Source organism: Triticum dicoccoides, chromosome 4B (assembly GCF_002162155.2).
Source record: "Triticum dicoccoides isolate Atlit2015 ecotype Zavitan chromosome 4B, WEW_v2.0, whole genome shotgun sequence".
Classification (NCBI taxonomy): Eukaryota; Viridiplantae; Streptophyta; class Magnoliopsida; order Poales; family Poaceae; genus Triticum; species Triticum dicoccoides.
Window position 1 is genome coordinate 104,371,703 of NC_041387.1, and position 18,933 is coordinate 104,390,635.

Consider the following 18,933-nt stretch of genomic DNA (forward strand, 5'->3'; position numbering starts at 1 on the left):
AAAGGCCGATTGTTGGTAATCTGGCTACTTCTAATGGTGATATTGTTATTGTTCAGCACGGTTCCATGGTTGATGATCATGAGGCGAGCACAAGCAAGGCCAAACCAAGGGATCCCAAATATACTCAACCTAAGTGGTGTCCTCCCGGTTTAACTAAGACCATGAAAAGGAGGTTACAACGCATGAGGAACCACGAGAAGGTAGAACACAAAGAGGAGAGGCAAAGGGACGAATTGTTTAGTGAAATTCAGCCCATAGCACTCACAAAACAAGTGTGGAGGCCTAAACAAAAACAAAACACAGATGCTTCTACATTAGCTGCAGCAACACCTTCACCACCAAAAGAGGATGATGCGACCCCTATTACATCGTCCGCACTACCTGAAACATCCCCTTCAATTGAGGAATCTTTAAGCCCAATATACACATTGGGAGATGAAGATGAGATGGTGGATTATGAATCTTTGCCGGTTCGGGAAGGTATGGATATTAATATGGTATATTACTTACCTGCCGAGTTTCGTGCTATAGTTGAATAAGGGGAGGTAGCCCAGCTGAAGTTTGGTCCTAAGAATGCTATTTTCGATAAGCCAAGAGAACCGGTGAAACACTTGAAGCCATTGTACCTCAAAGGTCATATTAACGGATTGCCGGTTGCTAGGATGCTCGTTGATGGTGGTGCTGTGGTAAATCTTATGCCCTACTCGGTCTTCAAAAAGTTGGGATTAGATGATGATGCATTGATGAAGACCAATATGGTACTTACTGGATTCGAGGGTAAAGAAAAGACAGAGGCCAAAGGTGTGATGTGCATGGAACTCACCGTGGGAAGCAAAACTTTGGCCACCACATTCTTCATCGCCGAGGTGCAAGGTAACTATAATGTTACATTAGGTCGCGATTGGGTTCATGCTAACCAATGTGTGCCATCTACCATGCATCAATTTTTAATACAATGGATCGATGATGAGGTAGAAATCATTCACGCGGATAATTCGGCTTGTGTTGCTTTGGCTGATGCATCGGTGGATTGGAATCATCCCGATGTAACTTTCTTAACAGGGCGTGACCTCTCGGAGTTTGATTTCCTTAGTGCTACAAGGAACGGGTTCATTCCCATCTTTTTAAAGCCGATTGGTGGTAATCGGTTACAAGGTATGATGTGAACAAGAAGTTCAAATCAATGGCCGATATATAACTATCGCCCTTAGCATAAACATGGCCGATACATAATTATCGTCCTGAGAAAAATAAATGGCCGATGAAGTGTTGACATCGTCCTTAGAACAAATACATTGCAAATTATTTTTCGGCACGCAAGTTTTACCGAAAAACAGGGGGGCATGTGTTGACACTAGATTTTGGCATGGTCAATAACTTATTTAAGATGGCCTCAAATGAAGAAGTGGTCTTCATGAAAGAGTTCCGTATTGTTGATATGAACATCTTTGAAGTTTGGGTCATCGCCGTCCGATTTCATCTCGAAGGCCGAAACTATGCTCAAAGTACTAAGATCTTATATTCAGAGTACAGTTTGGCCGATTAATCCCCCAAGACGACCTCAAATGGAAAATCGATCTACACGGATTGTCTTCGTCTTGTCGAAACGATTGATTTTGATATAAAAATCGTCCAAATCCGAGTTTGTATGCAAAAGTTAGAGCAATCGGAGTGCAGCCCTCTCACGAGGTGAAATATGGCGCGCCCCACCAGACGCCATGTCTGATTGGTAGCGCGAGTAAAGAGATCTTTTGCGTGAGCTATTTGACCCTCAAGATGACCTCTTATTAAAAAACGTTCAACATGAAAGTTGTTTGTATCATCGAAACGGTCAAGATTGCTTTTGGACTCGTTTCCATCCGAGATTGTTTACCGCCACAAAAAAGACCCGCAAGGTGCAGCCAGTTTAAACCGAACAGTTTTGGAAAGTTCGGACAAGACCAATCCGAATTTGACTAGGGTTTTGGACGTGAATCCAAGCATTTTTCTTGCACGGGAAGTCCAGCCGCCTCTTATATACGTAAGGGCGGAACGGCCGATTGAATAACAACACACAATCGAACAATCAATCTACTTTTTACCCTAGTTTTACATCTCTCCCTTGTTCTTTCTCTCTCGTTCTTCGTTCGTTCTTCGTTGAAGGGTAGCGATCCTCGAGGCTCTAAGGGTGGGCGAACCGACCTAGGGCAGCCCATAGCCGCCGCGCGTCCAGACGGGGTCCCTCCCGGGCGCGTGGGTTTTCGGGTGCTCAAAAGCGTCCGCCGGATTGCTTGCGTACCGCGCTTTCGGACGGGTCTCCTTCGACGTGAGCTGCGGTGCATCACCCTCGGCATTGGAGGTACACGGTGACGTGTTCGTGTGCGAAGAATGCCCTCTGATCATGTTGTGGTCACCTGACTTGGGAAAAAGAGTGTGCCTTAGGATCCAGTTAATCGTTGGCAGCCCTGACAGAAGAAAATGGACTGACCCAAACTTGAAAGTCTCAAGAGCTTTGTCTGGGATCTCCTTGTACATATGTGACATAGAATTGTGATCCATCTTCTTCTTGGCATAGACATCCAAGTCATCTTCACTCTCCTTTGGGGCATTGATCAGATTGGCCCATTCCTCAATGGTCGACTGGTACCTTGTACCTTCAGACATCCAAACTATCCTACATCTCGATAGAAATGTGTTGTGGAGTAGAATTGCATAATGAGCTCATCATTCCAGTTGGTGAGCTTCTGCCCAACAAAATCTGCAACTCCACATGCATTGAAGCCGTCATACACTCCAGGATAGTGTTCTTCATTCTCCTTCATGTAGGTCCAGTCGACCCACCTCATATCACACACTATGGGCTTCTTGTCCAACAAGATTGTCTCATAGAAGTCCTGTTGTTCCTTTGTGTGGAACCTGTAATCAACAGCAGTCCTTCTCCTGGTGGCATATGGATTTGTCATCCTCCATAGCCTCAACCCTGAGTCTCTCCTGATATTCATGTTCTCAGCCACAGGATGAGCATCATTGTGGTCTGGAATCTTGGGTTTGAGCTTCCTCAGGACTTGTCCTTCATCATCTTCCTCAGCAGCAACTTCAGGCACTGGGGCCTTGTTCTTCTCAGTAGCTGGTATATTCCTGGTATTCCTCTTTGGTGCACTCTTTGCCTTGGAGGCAACTTTGGGTGCTTCCTTGGGCTTTGATGTTGTAGCCCCTAACCTTATAGCATCACCCATCAGCTTTTGTGCCTTGGGTGCTGGTGCAGCAACCTCTTCTTCCTCTTCCTCAGAGTCTCTCCTCATAGAGGGGTTGCCAAGAACTTTGGCACTAGTGGTTCTGACTCTCTTTTTCTTCTTATCTTGACCAGCAGCTTCATCTTCTGACTCAATAGCAAACTTCATGGTTTCTCTAGTGGGACCTTCTTGGGTTTGGAAGTGGTAATCCTTCTTGCAGGTGCCTCTTTGGGATCAGGCTTTTCAGGTACTTGTGTTGATCCTCTGACCTTCAGCATAGGTGTCATCTTGGCAGGAACCTTCCTATTGAGTCCAGGCTTTGTGGTCTTTGCTGAGCCATACTCCTTTTTGAGCACTACCTTCTTGGAAGTAGCCTCATCTTAAGCTGCCACATAGTCCTCATCCTCAGAGTCTGAGGTTCTCTTCCTTCTGGCTCTTGTGGCTGCTTTAGGCAGATTGCTAGGAGTGCTTCTGCTGCCATCATCTGAAGAACTTGAGGGACTAGTGCCCTCACTCATGTGAATCTGCTCTTCTTCCCTGTTCTGACTGTCACTTTGGTCTGACATGCTGGAAACACTGACTGCTGACCCTGTGAACAGTTATAGATGAGATAGAATGGATGAGCATCACAAAATGCAGAGATTTTTGCAAAAGAATGATTCAAAAACTTAGTTTTAGTTTTCCACAGAAAGCATATCGGATCAACCGATTCTCAAACTCGGTGATACCGAAGCAGTTTTGGAACCTAAACTAGTGAACTCGGTCAGACCAGTTCGGTGGCACCGAGACTGCTAGGGTTTCACAAAGTTTCAAAATCGGTCACACCGATTAGCAATTCTCGGTTGGACCGAGAGTTACTAGTGCAATGGCGTTAGCCGAATCGGTGAGACCGAGTTTTTCAACTCAGTGGGTCCGAGATGGTTTCGGCGGAAACCTAACCCTAAATTTTCAAATTGCATCTATTCTAAGGATTGTTTTGACTGGATAGAGGTGTTTCAATCGTGGCAAGATTCATAATGAACACAATGTGCTGAGATTTAGACGAGGATAGCACTATGATCGAGTTCATACCCTAGTTCGGCGATGAACTCGCTACGGCGGCAACGGCGGAGGAGAAATCCGTTGACGGCGGCGGAGACCAGCGACATGAGGCGGCTGGCGACAAAGTCGACGATCCGGAGACCTAGGAGGCAGAGCGAGCTATGCGCGGGCAAAGAGGTTTGGAGAAAGTTTTCCAAATTTTTGCCCGTGAGTATATATAGCCCGACACTGTCGGTGTGACCGAGTGGAACGACTCGGTGGCACCGAGATGCATAACTGTTGACAGTTATAGCAACTCGGTGAGACCGAAAAGTTCAAATTTGTTGCACCGAGATTGAAAACCTAGATCGACTTAGTGATCTCGGTATGACCAAAATGGAAGAATCGGTCAGACCGAAAATCACAAAGAAGTTTTGGAAGTTGAAGTCCATGACGAATCGGGGACTCCGAGTGCTCCTCACACAGAGTGGTTCGAATCTAACTTGATCAAATTTTGTGATGTAGCATGAATAGAGTTTGAGACGAGAAAAGCATAGATAGCTAGAGAAGGTTCTTAGGCATTCTTGTCCATCCACTTGGCAAAAGAAAAAGAAACCAAACAATCAAAACAACAAGTGGATGTCCTTGAATGAGTAAAATATGCAACCAACATGCTCACACAATAAAATGGCAAATAAAATATGTGGCAAAGCATGCACAACCAATTCTAGCATCTATCAAACAATTGGCGATGACTAGGTCATCTATATATGAGTATATTGACTTAGGAGTCAAATGAGAACATTTGATCATAGGTCATACTCATCGTTTAAGCTCAAGTGGGGTTACCACTTTTACATAATGCATTGATATGTTCACATCATTAGAGTTGCTTTGACTCAATACTTAGAGTTAAGCTCCCCCTAGATGTGAGATCCCCCCTTAGAGGGATGAACTAACCTTGGGTTTTGTCGATGATGACTTCATGTAGGTGTTGAAGATGTGGATGCTCAATGTTGATGTAGATCATTTGGAGAAATCCTTTGGAGTGAGTTGCACTTTCAATACCTACATGGGTTAGTCCCACAAGGAACAAACAAGAATATCCATAGACATAGAGTGATGCACACACAAGATGATCTCCATGAAAACATTGGGTTACCTTGTCCCTTGCCTTACCAACATGAGGGTTTGTGACTCCTTGAACTAGTGCAAGATATGAAACTTGATTGCACTTGTCCTTGCCATAATGATATGAGTGAAGAATGTTGGCGGAGTCACCCTCAAGAACTCTCTAGTTCTTCTTCTTTGGGATCCACATCATCTTGATGGGAATCCTTGGAGTTGTAGTTGTACTTGATGAAGTAGAACTTGACGTAGTCTTGGGAACCCACTTGACCAAGGCCTTAGGTGCTTCTTCAAATGCATCAATCTCCTCTTGAACCTTGTCTTTGCCTTTGTTCTTGTGGTCTTGTGGTGGAAGATCATCTTGTGCTTGTGTTCCCTTGAAGGAAGTAGGATCATACTTCTCTTGTTGAGGGACAAACTTCGTCTTGGGGTATTGATCTTCTTCCCACTCAACTCCATTGGCATTGAACTTTCGTTCAAAACCAACACCTTGATTCTTCCGGTGCCTTCCTTGCTTGCATACAATTTCCTCGAATGGCTTACTCCCGGCAAGGCTCTTGTATACCCATTTCTCTATAATTCCCTTCAATAAGCTATTTTCTTGCTCAAGTGTAACTTGGCTAAGAGAATCATTAGTGGAATCAAGAGGACTACTAGAAGCAACAATATTGTTAGCATTATTATTGTTACTACTAGAGGAAGAATCCTTCTTGTTCTTGTTACTAGACTTGACTTGAGGCATGTAAGTAGATAAGAGTAAACGCTTGGCAATGTAAGAAGAACTTTTCTTACGAAGATCATCATTGATTGCCTTTAAGAACTCATGCTCTTGCTCAAGATTGAGCTTTTCAAAGCGTAACTTCTCATGAGCCCTTAAAAGTTCTCGATGATCTTTGAAGATAGTTTCATGAGCTAACTTCAGAGTGTTTAGTTCTTTAGTTAGAAGCTCAATCTTATCCTTATCATTGTCATTCGTTTTATCTTGATTAGCATGATTAATTGACGTTTCATCATAGTATTCACTACTAGAGTTGTCAATAAGTAGATCATCATCACCTAGCAAGTCATCTTCATCACTATTGAAATCAACATACTCGGGATGTGTTACCTTTGGGCCTTTGGCTATGAAGCATCTTCGAATTCCTTAATTTGGTGAATCAAATATGTCGTAGGAGTTGGTTGACACAAGTGCTAGACCGGCAACACCTTTATCTTGAGTATATTCGGAGTAGGAGTGATAGCTTCTCTCGTAGTGATTGTCGGAGTCCGAGCCGGATACCCATTCACCAACATGAGCTTGATGTCTTCGTTTTGTGTAGCTCTTTGATGACTTGTCCTTCCTTTCCGAATCCTTGCTTCTCCGTGAGGGTATTCGTTCATAACGATCATCTCTTCTCCTTCTCTCCCTTGGTGGTGATTCTTCTCTTCTACTTCTTCTTTTTGGAGAATCTTCTCTTCTTTTGTAGGGTGCCGTACACTCATTGGAGTAGTGTCCGGGTCTCCCACAATTGTAGAAATTGCGCTCTCGACTAGAAGATCTTTTTTCATTGTAGGACCTTGACTTGGAGCTTCTTTCTTTGCTTCTACACTTGTAGAATTTGTTGAAGTTCTTCACCATTAAGCTCAATTCTTCATTGAAGGTTCGTTTCTCACTTGATGATGTGGGGGCTTCACATGAGGCTTTGTAAGAACCACTTGACTTGTTGTGAAGTTCCTCCTTATCCTTGAGTGACATCTCATGAGCAACAATTCTTCCAATGACTTTCCGTTGGCTTGAGATCTTTGTAATTTGGCATCATTTGGATCAATGTGCACACGGTATCATACTTTCCATCCAATGCTCTTAGGATCTTCTTGATGATGAATCTGTCTGTCATCTCTTCACTTCCTAAACCGGCAATCTCATTTGTGATAAGAGCAAGCCTAGAGTACATTTCAGCGACACCTTCACCATCCTTCATTTTGAACTTGTCAAGCTGACTTTGGAGTACATCCATCTTGGATTCCTTGAGGGAGTCGGTACCTTCATGCATATCAATCAAAGTATCCCAAATTTCCTTTGCATTTTCAAGACGACTGATTTTGTATAATTCCTCGGGGCACAAGCCATTGAAGAGGATATCACAAGCTTGAGTGTTGTATTGCAGCATCTTCAATTCATCTGCATTAGCTTCACGGTTCGGCTCTCTCCCATCAAAGAATTCACCTTGCAAGCCAATACAAACAATAGCCCGAATGGCGGGGTTATGTCCGAGAATATGCATTTTCATCTTATGTTTCCAACTAGCAAAATTAGTACCATCAAAGTAAGGACCTCTACGGTGATAATTTCCCTCGCTAGATGCCATACTCTCCTAGGTTGTGAAACCAAGGCTATGACCACCAAAAGCTATGGAAATCAAAGCAAATGGAGACCAAAGCTCTGATACCACTTGTAGGACCTTGAAGTATGTCTAGAGGGGGGTGATTGGACTACTTGACCAATTAAAAACTTAACCTTTTCCCAGTTTTAGACTTTGGCAGATTTTAGCTATTTAGCACGAGTCAAGCAATCTTCACACAAATCAAGCAAGAATGCAAAGAGTATATGAGCACCGGAAATTAAAGGATGCAACTTGCAAGAATGTAAAGGGAAGGGTTTAGGAGGATTCAAACGCAATTGGAGACACAGATGTTTTTGTCATGGCTCCGATAGGTGGTGCTATCGTACATCCACATTGATGGAGACTTCAACCCATGAAGGGTAATGGTTGCGTGAGTCCATGGAGGGCTCCACCCACGAAGGGTTCAGGAAGAAGCAACCTTGTCTATCCCACCATGGCCGTCGCCCACGAAGGACTTGCCTCACTAGCGGTAGATCTTCACGAAGTAGGCGATCTCCTTGCCCTTACAAACTCCTTGGTTCAACTCCACAATCTTGTCGGAGGCTCCCAAGTGACACCTAGCCAATCTAGGAGACACCACTCTCCAAGAAGTAACAAATGGTGCATTGATGATGAACTCCTTGCTCTTGTGCTTGAAATGATAGTCGCCCCAACACTCAACTCTCTCTCATAGGATTTGGATCTGGTGGAAAGAAGATTTGAGTGGAAAGCAACTTGGGGAAGGCTAGAGATCAAGATTCATATGTTAGGAATGGAATATCTTGGCCTCAACACATGAGTAGGTGGTTCTCTCTCAGAAATGGTAAGTTGGAAGTGTAGGTTTGTTCTGATGGCTCTCTCCACGAATGAAGAGGAGGTGGAGGGGTATATATAGCCTCCACACAAAATCTAACCGTTACACACAACTTGCCAAACTCGGTGGGACCAAATTGATAAACTAGGTCGGACCGATTCAGCAAATCTAGTGACCGTTAAGATTTTCGGTGGGACCGACATGCAACTCGATAGGACCGATATGGTTAGGGTTAGGGCATAATGTAATCTCGTTGAGACCGATTACACAAACTCGGTAAGACCGATTTTGGTAATTAGCTAACCAGAGAGTTGGTCAGGTAAACTCGGTGGGAATGATTCGCTCTTTTCAGTGAAACTGAAATGTTACGAAAGGGAAACAAAGAGCTTACATTGCAATCTCGTTGGGACCGATCGCTCACTTCGGTTAGACCGAAATGTTACAAAGGGAAACAGAGAGATTACAATCCCATCTCGGTGAGACCGAGATCCCTATCGGTGAGACCAATTTGCCTAGGGTTTGTGACAGTGGCTATGACAATTGAACTTGGTGGCGCCGGATAGAAAGAATCGGTGTGGCCGAGTTTGACTTTAGGTTTAGGTCATATGTGTGGAAGTGGGAAAGTAGTTGAGGGTTTTGGAGCATATCACTAAGCACTATGGAGCAAGAAACTCATTAAGCAACACCTCATCCCTTCTTGATAGTATTGGCTTTTCCTATAGACTCAATGTGATCTTGGATCACTAAAATGTAAAATGTAGAGTCTTGAACTTTTGAGCTTGAGCCAATCCTTTGTCCTTAATATTTTGAGGGATCCACTTTCATCATCCATGCCATTCCATTCATTGAGCTTTCCTGAAATAATAGTCTTGGAATAGCATTAGCTCAATGAGCTATATGTTGTTATGAATTACCAAAACCACCTAGGGATAGTTGCACTTTCAGCCGCACTAGCACCTCCTTCAAGGACCAAATCGTTGGGTTAAGTGTGCGTTTGTGCTGTTCCGAACACCCCCGTAGTATCTATGTGAGGGGATGAAGCCGACGACTAGCCAACTCTCAGATTTAATAAACTGCCGCAATGGAGGATAAATAATTTCAGAGGAAACAAGACTAAAATTATACAAAGGCTATGTTTTCATTACAAAGTTTGGGCATCGCAGATACATTCATTCAAAAATGATGTCTTTCTAACACAGGCTCTCTATAATGCGGGATCCTTCAAGGACGTCGTTGAAATATTTCTCCGGCATACGATGCTCGTTGCCCGCAGGCGGTCCTTCGGTTGCAAGACTGGTGGCATTCATCTTCGCCTACTGTACCTTGACACGGGCGAAGGCCATCCAGGCACCTTCTATGTAGACTGACCGCTTTATAGCATCTAACCGTGGGCATGCATTGACCAGCCGCTTCACAAGCCCAAAGTAGCCATTAGGTATTGGTTCGGCTGGCCAAAGACGGACTATGACATCCTTCATGGCCAGTTCGGCCATCCTATGTAGCTCAGTCAGCTATTTCAGCTGATCGCTGAGGGGCAAGGGCTGCTCTAGCTCAAGGTATTGTGACCAGAACAGTTTCTCTGTTGAGCTCCCCTCTTCGGCTCGGAATAAATCCGCAGCATCTGCAACACTTCGGGGTAGATCCGCAAACACTCCTGGAGAACTCCAAATGCGTGTCAGAAAGGTGTACTTTCTCCTTACGAACTTGCTCTGCATATTAAAAACCTTACCCACAGCGATCTGCTTGGCTTCTCGGATCTCCTAGCACGCGCCTTGGGCTTCAACCCGGACCTCCTTTGCACTCTGGAGCTCCGTAGCAAGTTCGGAGTCTCGCTCCGACACCTCGTGCTCCAAAGACTCACATTTTCTTATAGCATCTGTCAGCTCTTGTTGGACTTCGTCCAACCTCGCCTCATGCTTTTGGCGGGCGGTTCGTTCCTCATCCACCTCCTTTTTGGCTTCGGCCAACGCACTCTTGAGAGCTTCGACCTCAGATGTGTCAACTTTAAGCATAAATACAAAGCTCAGTCGGATAAAAAAATGGAACTCATATAAGTTCATATCTGCTTTCGTACAACATACCTTGTTTTGCCTCCAGCCTCCACTTTAGTTTGGAGACTTCGGCCGCATGCGAAGCTGCTGCCAACTTCGCAGCCTGCTCATCCAAGTGGACATATATGTTAGCTCCTATGAAGTTTTACTCGATCCTCTGTTCGACCCTTCTTCGTGAAACGCCGAACAGAGTCTCAGGAGCTACTATCTATATACAGGTATTCCTTCTGCAAATAACCAAAAATATATTACTTCACATACCTCAAAGCCTGTTAGAAGGCTGGTGTAAGCTTGGTGCAATCCGCTTTTAGCGGACCGAACCGTTTCAACAACCGTACCCATAAGGGTACAGTGTTCCTCCACAATGGAAGCACTTTTAAGCACTTCCATCATAATTTCCGGCGCCTCCGGATTGATAGAGGACGCTGGTGGAGACGGAGCGCCCCCTTCCTTCAAAGAAGGATGTTGTTCCGATTCTGGAGCCGCGTGGGTCTCTGGAATAATATTCGGTTGGGGGCCGAATTGAGCGTTGCCCCCATCGCCGGTCTCCAGGGGGTTGAGGGAGTCCTGGATTAGGGGGTGTCCGGATAGCCGAGCTATCACCTTTGGCCGGACTCCTGGACTATGAAGATACAAGATTGAAGACTTCGTCCCGTGTCCGGATGGGACTTTCCTTGGCGTGGAAGGCAAGCTTGGCGATACGTATATGTAGATCTCCTACCATTGTAACCGACTCTGTGTAACCCTAACCCTCTTCGGTGCCTATATAAACCGGAGGGTTTTAGTCTGTAGGACGAACAACAATCATACCATAGGCTAGCTTCTACGGTTTAGCCTCTCTGATCTCGTGGTAGATCTACTCTTGTACTACCCATATCATCAATATTAATCAAGCAGGAGTAGGGTTTTACCTCCATCGAGAGGGCCCGAACCTAGGTAAAAACATCATGTCCCTTGTCTCCTGTTACCATCCGCCTAGATGCACAGTTCGGGACCCCCTACCCAAGATCCGCCGGTTTTGACACCGACATTGGTGCTTTCATTGAGAGTTCCTCTGTGTCGTCATCTTTAGGCCCGATGGCTCCTCCGACCATCAACAGCGATGCGGTCCAGGGTGAGACTTTTCTCCCCGGACAGATCTTCGTATTCGGCGGCTTTGCACTGCGGGCCAATTCGCTTGGCCATCTGGAGCAGATTGAAAGCTACGCCCCTGGCCATCTGGTCAGATTTGGAAGTTTGAACTATACGACTGACATCCGCGGAGACATGATCTTCGACGGGTTCGAGCCACAGCCAAGCGCGCCGCACTGTCACAATGGGCATGATCTAGCTCTGCCGCCGGACAGTGCCCTGGAGGCCGCACAAGTGTCCGCTCCGACTCTTAGCTCGGAGCTGACTGCGCCGATCGAGGACGGGTGGCTGGACACCGCCTTGGGGGCTGCTATCTCTATGGAGATTGAGCCGAACACCAACCCTATCCTTTGCGAAGCTCGTGACTCCAAGGTGCCGGACTCCTCTCCGGACTCCGAACCTTCCGTGCCCCTGCCAATCGAATCCGATTGGGCGCCGATCATGGAGTTCACCACCGCGGACATCTTTCAGCACTCACCCTTTGGCGACATCCTGAATTCACTAAAGTCCATCTCTTTATCAGGAGAGCCCTGGCCGGATTATGGTCATCAAGGTTGGGATGCGGACGATGAAGAAATTCAAAGCCCACCCACCACCCACTTCGTAGCCACTGTCAAAAGTTTAAACGACGTGCTCGATTTCGAGTCCGAAGACATCGACGGTATGGACGAGATGTAGGAGATAAGCATGAACCAACACCTATAAGGCACTGGACAGCCACCTCATCTCACGATGTATACATGGTGGACACACCTAAGGGAAGCGACGACGAGGAACAACGGGACACCACGAGGGATCATTCCCTCGAAAAGCAGTCAAAACAGCGACGTAAGCGCCGCTCAAAATCCCGCCTCGACAAAGACAGCAGCCGTACAGACCCAGCCATAGAGCAGGGCGAACCGGTGGACGCCGAACATGCCATCGCGCAACCGTCCGAACAGGACAACCTGGATAAACAATCCGTCCCCAGCGAAGATAACAGTCCGGATGATCTCATGCCGGACAAGTTGCTGGAGCAGAAGAACCTCCACAAAAGGCTCGTCGCCACTTCTCGTAGCCTGAAAAAGCAGAAGCGGAAGCTCAAAACAGTAGAGGATGCGCTCAGAATCAGATGGAGCAAAGTACTCAACACCGCAGACAAATACGGCGATAGTCGCCGAACAAAGAGCTACCCGAAGCGAAAACTACTGCCCGAATTTGATGAGGAGGCCGTAGAGCCCCCGCAATCAAAGAACAAGGAGACAACCCGGCCGGATAGACGACCCCATGGAAAACATAGAGCGGCAAATGGCGCCGCACACAAGCCGGCACGCGACCCACACACGGATTCGCATCAAAAAGAAGGCCCAGTTAGATCTATCTACAGGCCAAGAAAGCGAGCTCTAGTAAGAAATGCAACACATCAAGTATCCGAATATTATGGTACACCTAAATATAGGGGTGCCGCACACCCCCTATGTTTCACCAATGAGGTTCTGGATTATGAATTTCCAACAGGATTCAAGCCCGTAAACATAGAGGCATACGACGGAACAACAAACCCTCGAGTCTGGATTGAGGATTACATCCTCCACATACACATGGCTAGAGGAGATGACCTCCACGCCATAAAATACTTACCCCTCAAGCTCAAAGGGCCAGCCCGGCATTGGCTCAAAAGCCTCCCCGAAAACACCATTGGAAGTTGGGAGGAGCTCGAGGACGTTTTTCCGGCAAATTTTCAAGGGACCTATGTCCGACCTACGGATGCAGAGGATTTAAGTCACATAACCCAACAACCCAGAGAGTCAGTCCGAAAATTCTGGAACAGATTCCTTACTAAAAAGAACCAAATAATCGACTGTCCCGACGCCGAAGCCTTAGCAGCTTTCAAACACAACGTCCGAGACGAATGGCTCGCCAGACACCTCGGCCAAGAAAAGCCAAGAACAATGGCCGCATTAACAAGCCTCATGACCCGCTTTTGCGCGGGAGAGGATAGCTGGCTGGCAAGATGCAGTACCAGCGACCCAAGTACATCCGAAGTCAGGGATGGAAACGGGAAACCACGACGCAGCAAGGACCAGCGCCGGACCAAGGGAAATAGCCTGAAGAGCACGACAGTCAATGTCGGATTCAAAAGCTCTTGGCAGAATCATAAAAAACTGCCCCTTAAGGATAACAGGGACGAGCTATCTAGATTAAAAAAAATCTTGGACAAGATATGCCAAATCCACAGTACTCCCAGGAAGCCTGCAAACCATATCCACAGAGATTGTTGGGTCTTCAAGCAGTCCGGCAAACTCAACGCCGAACACAAGGGGCTTGACACACCAAGCGAGGACGATGACGAACCCCACAAGTAGAGCACCAGAAAACAAAAGAATTTCGCACAAGAAGTCAAAACAGTAAACTCACTTCACGTGACAAAAGGGAAAAATAGAGCGGTGCCCACAGAGGTACGCGCCATACGGCCTATCCCAGAGGAGTCCCGCCACTGGTTGTTAAAACCAATCACCTTCGACCATCAGGATTACTCTAGAAGTATCCGGAAGGCAGGATGGACTGCCTTGATATTAGATCCGATAATTGACAGACTCCAATTTACACAAGTCCTAATGGACGGCGGTAGTGATCTAAACCTGCTATACCAGGACACAATCCGCAAAATGGGGATAGACCCAACCAAAATTCGCCATAGCAACACTTCCTTTCAAGGGGTAATGCCAGGACCATATGCCCATTGTACGGGCTCTCTACTGCTAGAAGTTGTGTTCGGCTCACCCGACAACTCCCGCCGCAAAAAGTTAACCTTCCACCTCGTCCCATTTACAAGTAGCTACCAAGCACTACTGGGACGCGAAGCTTTCGCCCGCTTTAACGCAATACCGCATTATGCATCCCTTACACTTAAAATGCCCGGTCCGCGAGGCATCATCTCCTTAAAGGGAAATATCGAGTGTTCCTCGGGCGCGGAAGATTGTGTGACTGCCTTGACAACCACACACTAAACCGGCTTCACTAATCAAAGCACCTAAACAGGTCGTTCAGACCCCGGACACGGTTAGACGAGTCCGGCGTAAACGTACAAGGGCTTACTAGCCGCATACCCCCGCACAAGGGGCTCCGCACATGTACAACAAGAGACAATAAAGCTCAATTTTATTAATTTTTTGAATCGTACTTTGTTTATTTAATATAACGTACATTTTCGCACGATCTTTTTCAACTAAGTTCCCCTCTTTTACAGATGAACACCATTCTACACCCGTCCAGGATATGGCACAACGGAGACACAGGCGCAGACGTGCAGTAGGGACCCGTGACAAGGATTCTTTTCAAATTAAGACCCTGCGTAAACCTTTTTTACTGTCTCTTGTTGATACACATCCCCTGGTTTCTTGCCATAACCGAGGAGGAGGCTGGCGTTTTGGCATGGGCCACGTCAGAATTTTGCACGTAGCTGGACACCAGGGGCTTATTACCAAGGGCGTTGTTCGACCCCTCTTTCATAAAGACCGAATACCTTAGGGAGTGTTCGGTGTCTCGAGTTAGGCCTTATATGCATCAGCTCCGAATCATGTCTTTGGTCAAATGTTGGGTTTGCACGGCTCCTGTGTTTTGCTGCCTTACATTCCGCTCTATTGGCTAAGGCGGCACCAGGAGAACTACTGCGATTATGCCCCGGTTCGGCCAGGTGAGCACCTCAGTAGAGAAAGCCGAAAACTGACTGTCATGATATAGCGTGAGACTGGTCAACCACTCGATGACCCGCCGGAATCTATAGGATCCCTCCGCATTGATGAAGGTCCGTTTCCCGGTCAGGCACATACGCGCCCCGAATTAGCCCCACTGTCAAACTCCTATGGCTAAGTGAAAGTGATAAAGCATTATAGTCTGGTTGCCTAGTTTGCTGCGCTACCACCTCCTTTATAGGACCAAGACGTTGGATCAAGTGTGAAAATGCGCCTTTTGCAAACACCCCCGCATTATATGCATGGGGGCTGAAGCCGAAGACTGCCATCTTTCAGGTTATATATACATATACATTAGCGGCCGCACAGTAGGTATTTTAATTCTTGAAAGGCATAAGTATAAAAAGCTTTTATATTCCATTGATACATTGTTTCACAATAATATATGTTATTCGAACATAATATTCTTCGAGCACTGCGTCTCTATTAAACGAGCGCCCTGCAGAACTTCTTGGAAATAGTGCTCGACAGGTACTCGGCTTCCGTCCGAATCTTGGGATGAAACATCGGTGGCCTTCATCTCCGCTCAGTATGTCTTGACACGGGCAAGAGCCATCCGCGCACCCTCTATGCATGCCGACCTCCTCATTGCATTGATATGCGGCACCGCACCAAGGAACTGCTGCACCAAGCCAAAATAACTCTTTGGCTCGGGCCTTTTCGGCCACAAAAGACTCACGACATCCTTCATGGCAAGTCCGGATAACCTATTTAGCTCTGCCCATTCGGCCAAGCGATCGGTTAATGAAAGTGGGCGCTCTGGATTATGGAACTGCAACCAAAAAACCTTTTCCATTTCATGATCCTTTTGATCTCGGAAGTGTTCGGCCGCGTCCGCGACACTTGCCGCCAAGTCCAGATAAGCATCCTCCACACTCCACAGCTGGTCCAACTGAGCACACTTAGGATCCACGAATTTCCTCCGCAGCAGAAAGGGCTTTCCAGCCGCGATATCTCCGGCCTAACGCAGCTCCTCCTTCATAGCTCTCATCGCAGAGCAAGCATCCTTGGCCTCGGTAGTGGCCTTCTTCAGGTCCTCTTGCACCGCTCGATCTTCTTTTTCAAGAAGCTTGCAGCGGTAGACAGCATTCTTCAACTCCACGGCCATCTCGTCCATTTCCTTCTTGCTTCGGCAGTGAGCAGCCTGTTTGGCTTTTAGCTCTTCGACCACCTTTAAGGCAGCCGCATCACTCTTTCTGGCCTGCTCTTTGGCTCGGGCGAGCTCCGCCCGAAGGTTCTGCATGGCAGCGGCACCATCTGCATCAAGCATACATGTTGTAAGGCACGGGCATCAAGCTCCCTTACCAGGTGTCCGCGGAGAAATTGCATACCTTGCGACTCGTCAAGTCGCTTATTGACAAGCACGATGTCGGCATCCGCCACGTCAAGTTGCCGCTTTAGTTCGGCAAAATCATCAGTCCGGCTAGCCACCGAACCCTTCGCCACCTACATAGGTAGGGCGACATATTATACCTGGGATTATGATCCTCGGTGCGCTGTCATTTTTGACAACACACCGAGCCTCAGGGGCTACTATCTACACAGGGCGCATCTTATATGCGGAACTGTCAGAAGGTACTACATTTTGCGTACCTCAAAACCTGTCAGTAAACTTCTGATGGCTTCGTGCAATCCGCTCTCAGCGGATGAAATCCTTTCAATCACCGTACCCATTAATGCACGGTGATCTTCTGAGATAGACGCTCGCCCGAGCAGATCCTTCAGCTCCTCCGACCATACACCAGGTGGTGTCGGACTCGTCCGATGGCCTGTTTCGAAGGTCAGACGCGGAGGGCTTTGAGGGGACATACGGCCGCCTTCCGGCCCTGCCGGACTCGAAGAAACCCTCCGCGATGACACCTCAGGGTCGTCCGCCTCGCAAGACGGTACGGCAAGGGGAGGCATTTCACTCTCCATCATCTCCGGACGAAGATCTCCCGAAGATGAGCTCTGCCGAGAAGGGCTGAGATCCAAACTACAAGGTAAAATTTCGGTTATCTTCATCAGAAATAGGCAGGGATATCCTTTATTTTAAAAAGAACTCCCCTTTTTACTTACGGCTCGGTGGAGGGCTGATCCCCTTGGGGGCACAATGCGACCGAAGCATCTCTCGGCGCAGGACCCTCTGACGAAGATTTCTTCCCCCGCTTTGAGACCATGGTCTCCGGGTCTTCAGAGGCGGTCCTCTTCTTCCCTTGGATGGAGGGATTCTCAATCCCTCCTTTCCTGATAGCCTCCTTCACGGAGGTGGTAGCTTCCTTGTTCCCCCCTTCACCTTCTTCCAAAGGCGCAACCTCCAGCATCCTGGTTAAACGGGATCCGGTGTGGTCTTAGGGAGGGGGGCTGGACACCTGATTAACTTTGCTTTCGCTATCCACTCCTGTTCAAAGAACAGCTCTTTTAAAGGGAAAGTTCATGATAAATATGGGATAGCGTGTCCGGGTACAGGGCTACTTACTTGAGTATCCGGGCGATTGCAGTTCAGACCTGCGTCCTCGGTCAAGTCCGGACATATCGCTTGTGATCCGAAGAAAAGCTTGTACATCTCCACGGGCATCGCGCCCATAAAATGTTGGAGAGCTCGTGGTCCCTCCGGGTTAAATTCCCACAGGCGAAGGGGGAGACATTTGCAGGGCAGGATGCGACGAATCAGCATGACCTGCGCTACTACGACCAGAGTGATCTCTCTCTAGAAGGTCTTGAGTGCGGCCCTGCAACAAGGGCACATCCTTGGACGGCCCCCAGTCAAGTCCTTTATTGACCCATGATGCCAGCTGTGGTGGAGGACCCGAGCGAAAGGCAGGTGGCTCCACCCATTTGGTGCCTCTGGGAGCTGTGATATAAAACCACTCTTGTTGCCATAGGCTGAGCTCCTCTTGAAAAGCGCGCTCGGGCCATGGAGCATCAGCATTCTTGCTTATAACAGCCCCTCCGCACTCTTCCTGCTGCCCCTTGATCATCTTCGGCTCCACTTTGAAGGTCTTGAGCCACAATCTGAAGTGAGGGGTAATGCGGAGAAAGGCTTCACATACGACAATGAACGATGAGATGTGGAGGATGGACTCCGGATCCAAGTCATGAAATTCCAACCCATAGTAAAACATGATCCCCCTCACGAAGGGGTCCGTCGGGAAGCCTAGCCCCTGAAGAAAGTGAGACGCGAACACCATGCTCTCACCAGGCTTGGGAGTGGGAATAACCTGCCCTTGGGTAGGCAACCTATGCGAATTTCGTCGGTTAGATACCTGGCATCTCTTAGCTTTAGCACGTCTTCTTCCGTAACAGAGGAAGGCATCCACTGGCCTTGAAGGTTGGAGCCGGACGTCATCGAAGGTCCGAAGCGCCTGAATCTGGAGCTTTGGGTGTTGGAACTCGAGGCGAGGGGCGGATTCGATTGAGATTGAAAGAAAGGAGTGGAGCCTTGGTCTCTTTATAAAGAGGTTGAATACCAAGAGCCTTCCCCGTGACCGTTCGGGACTC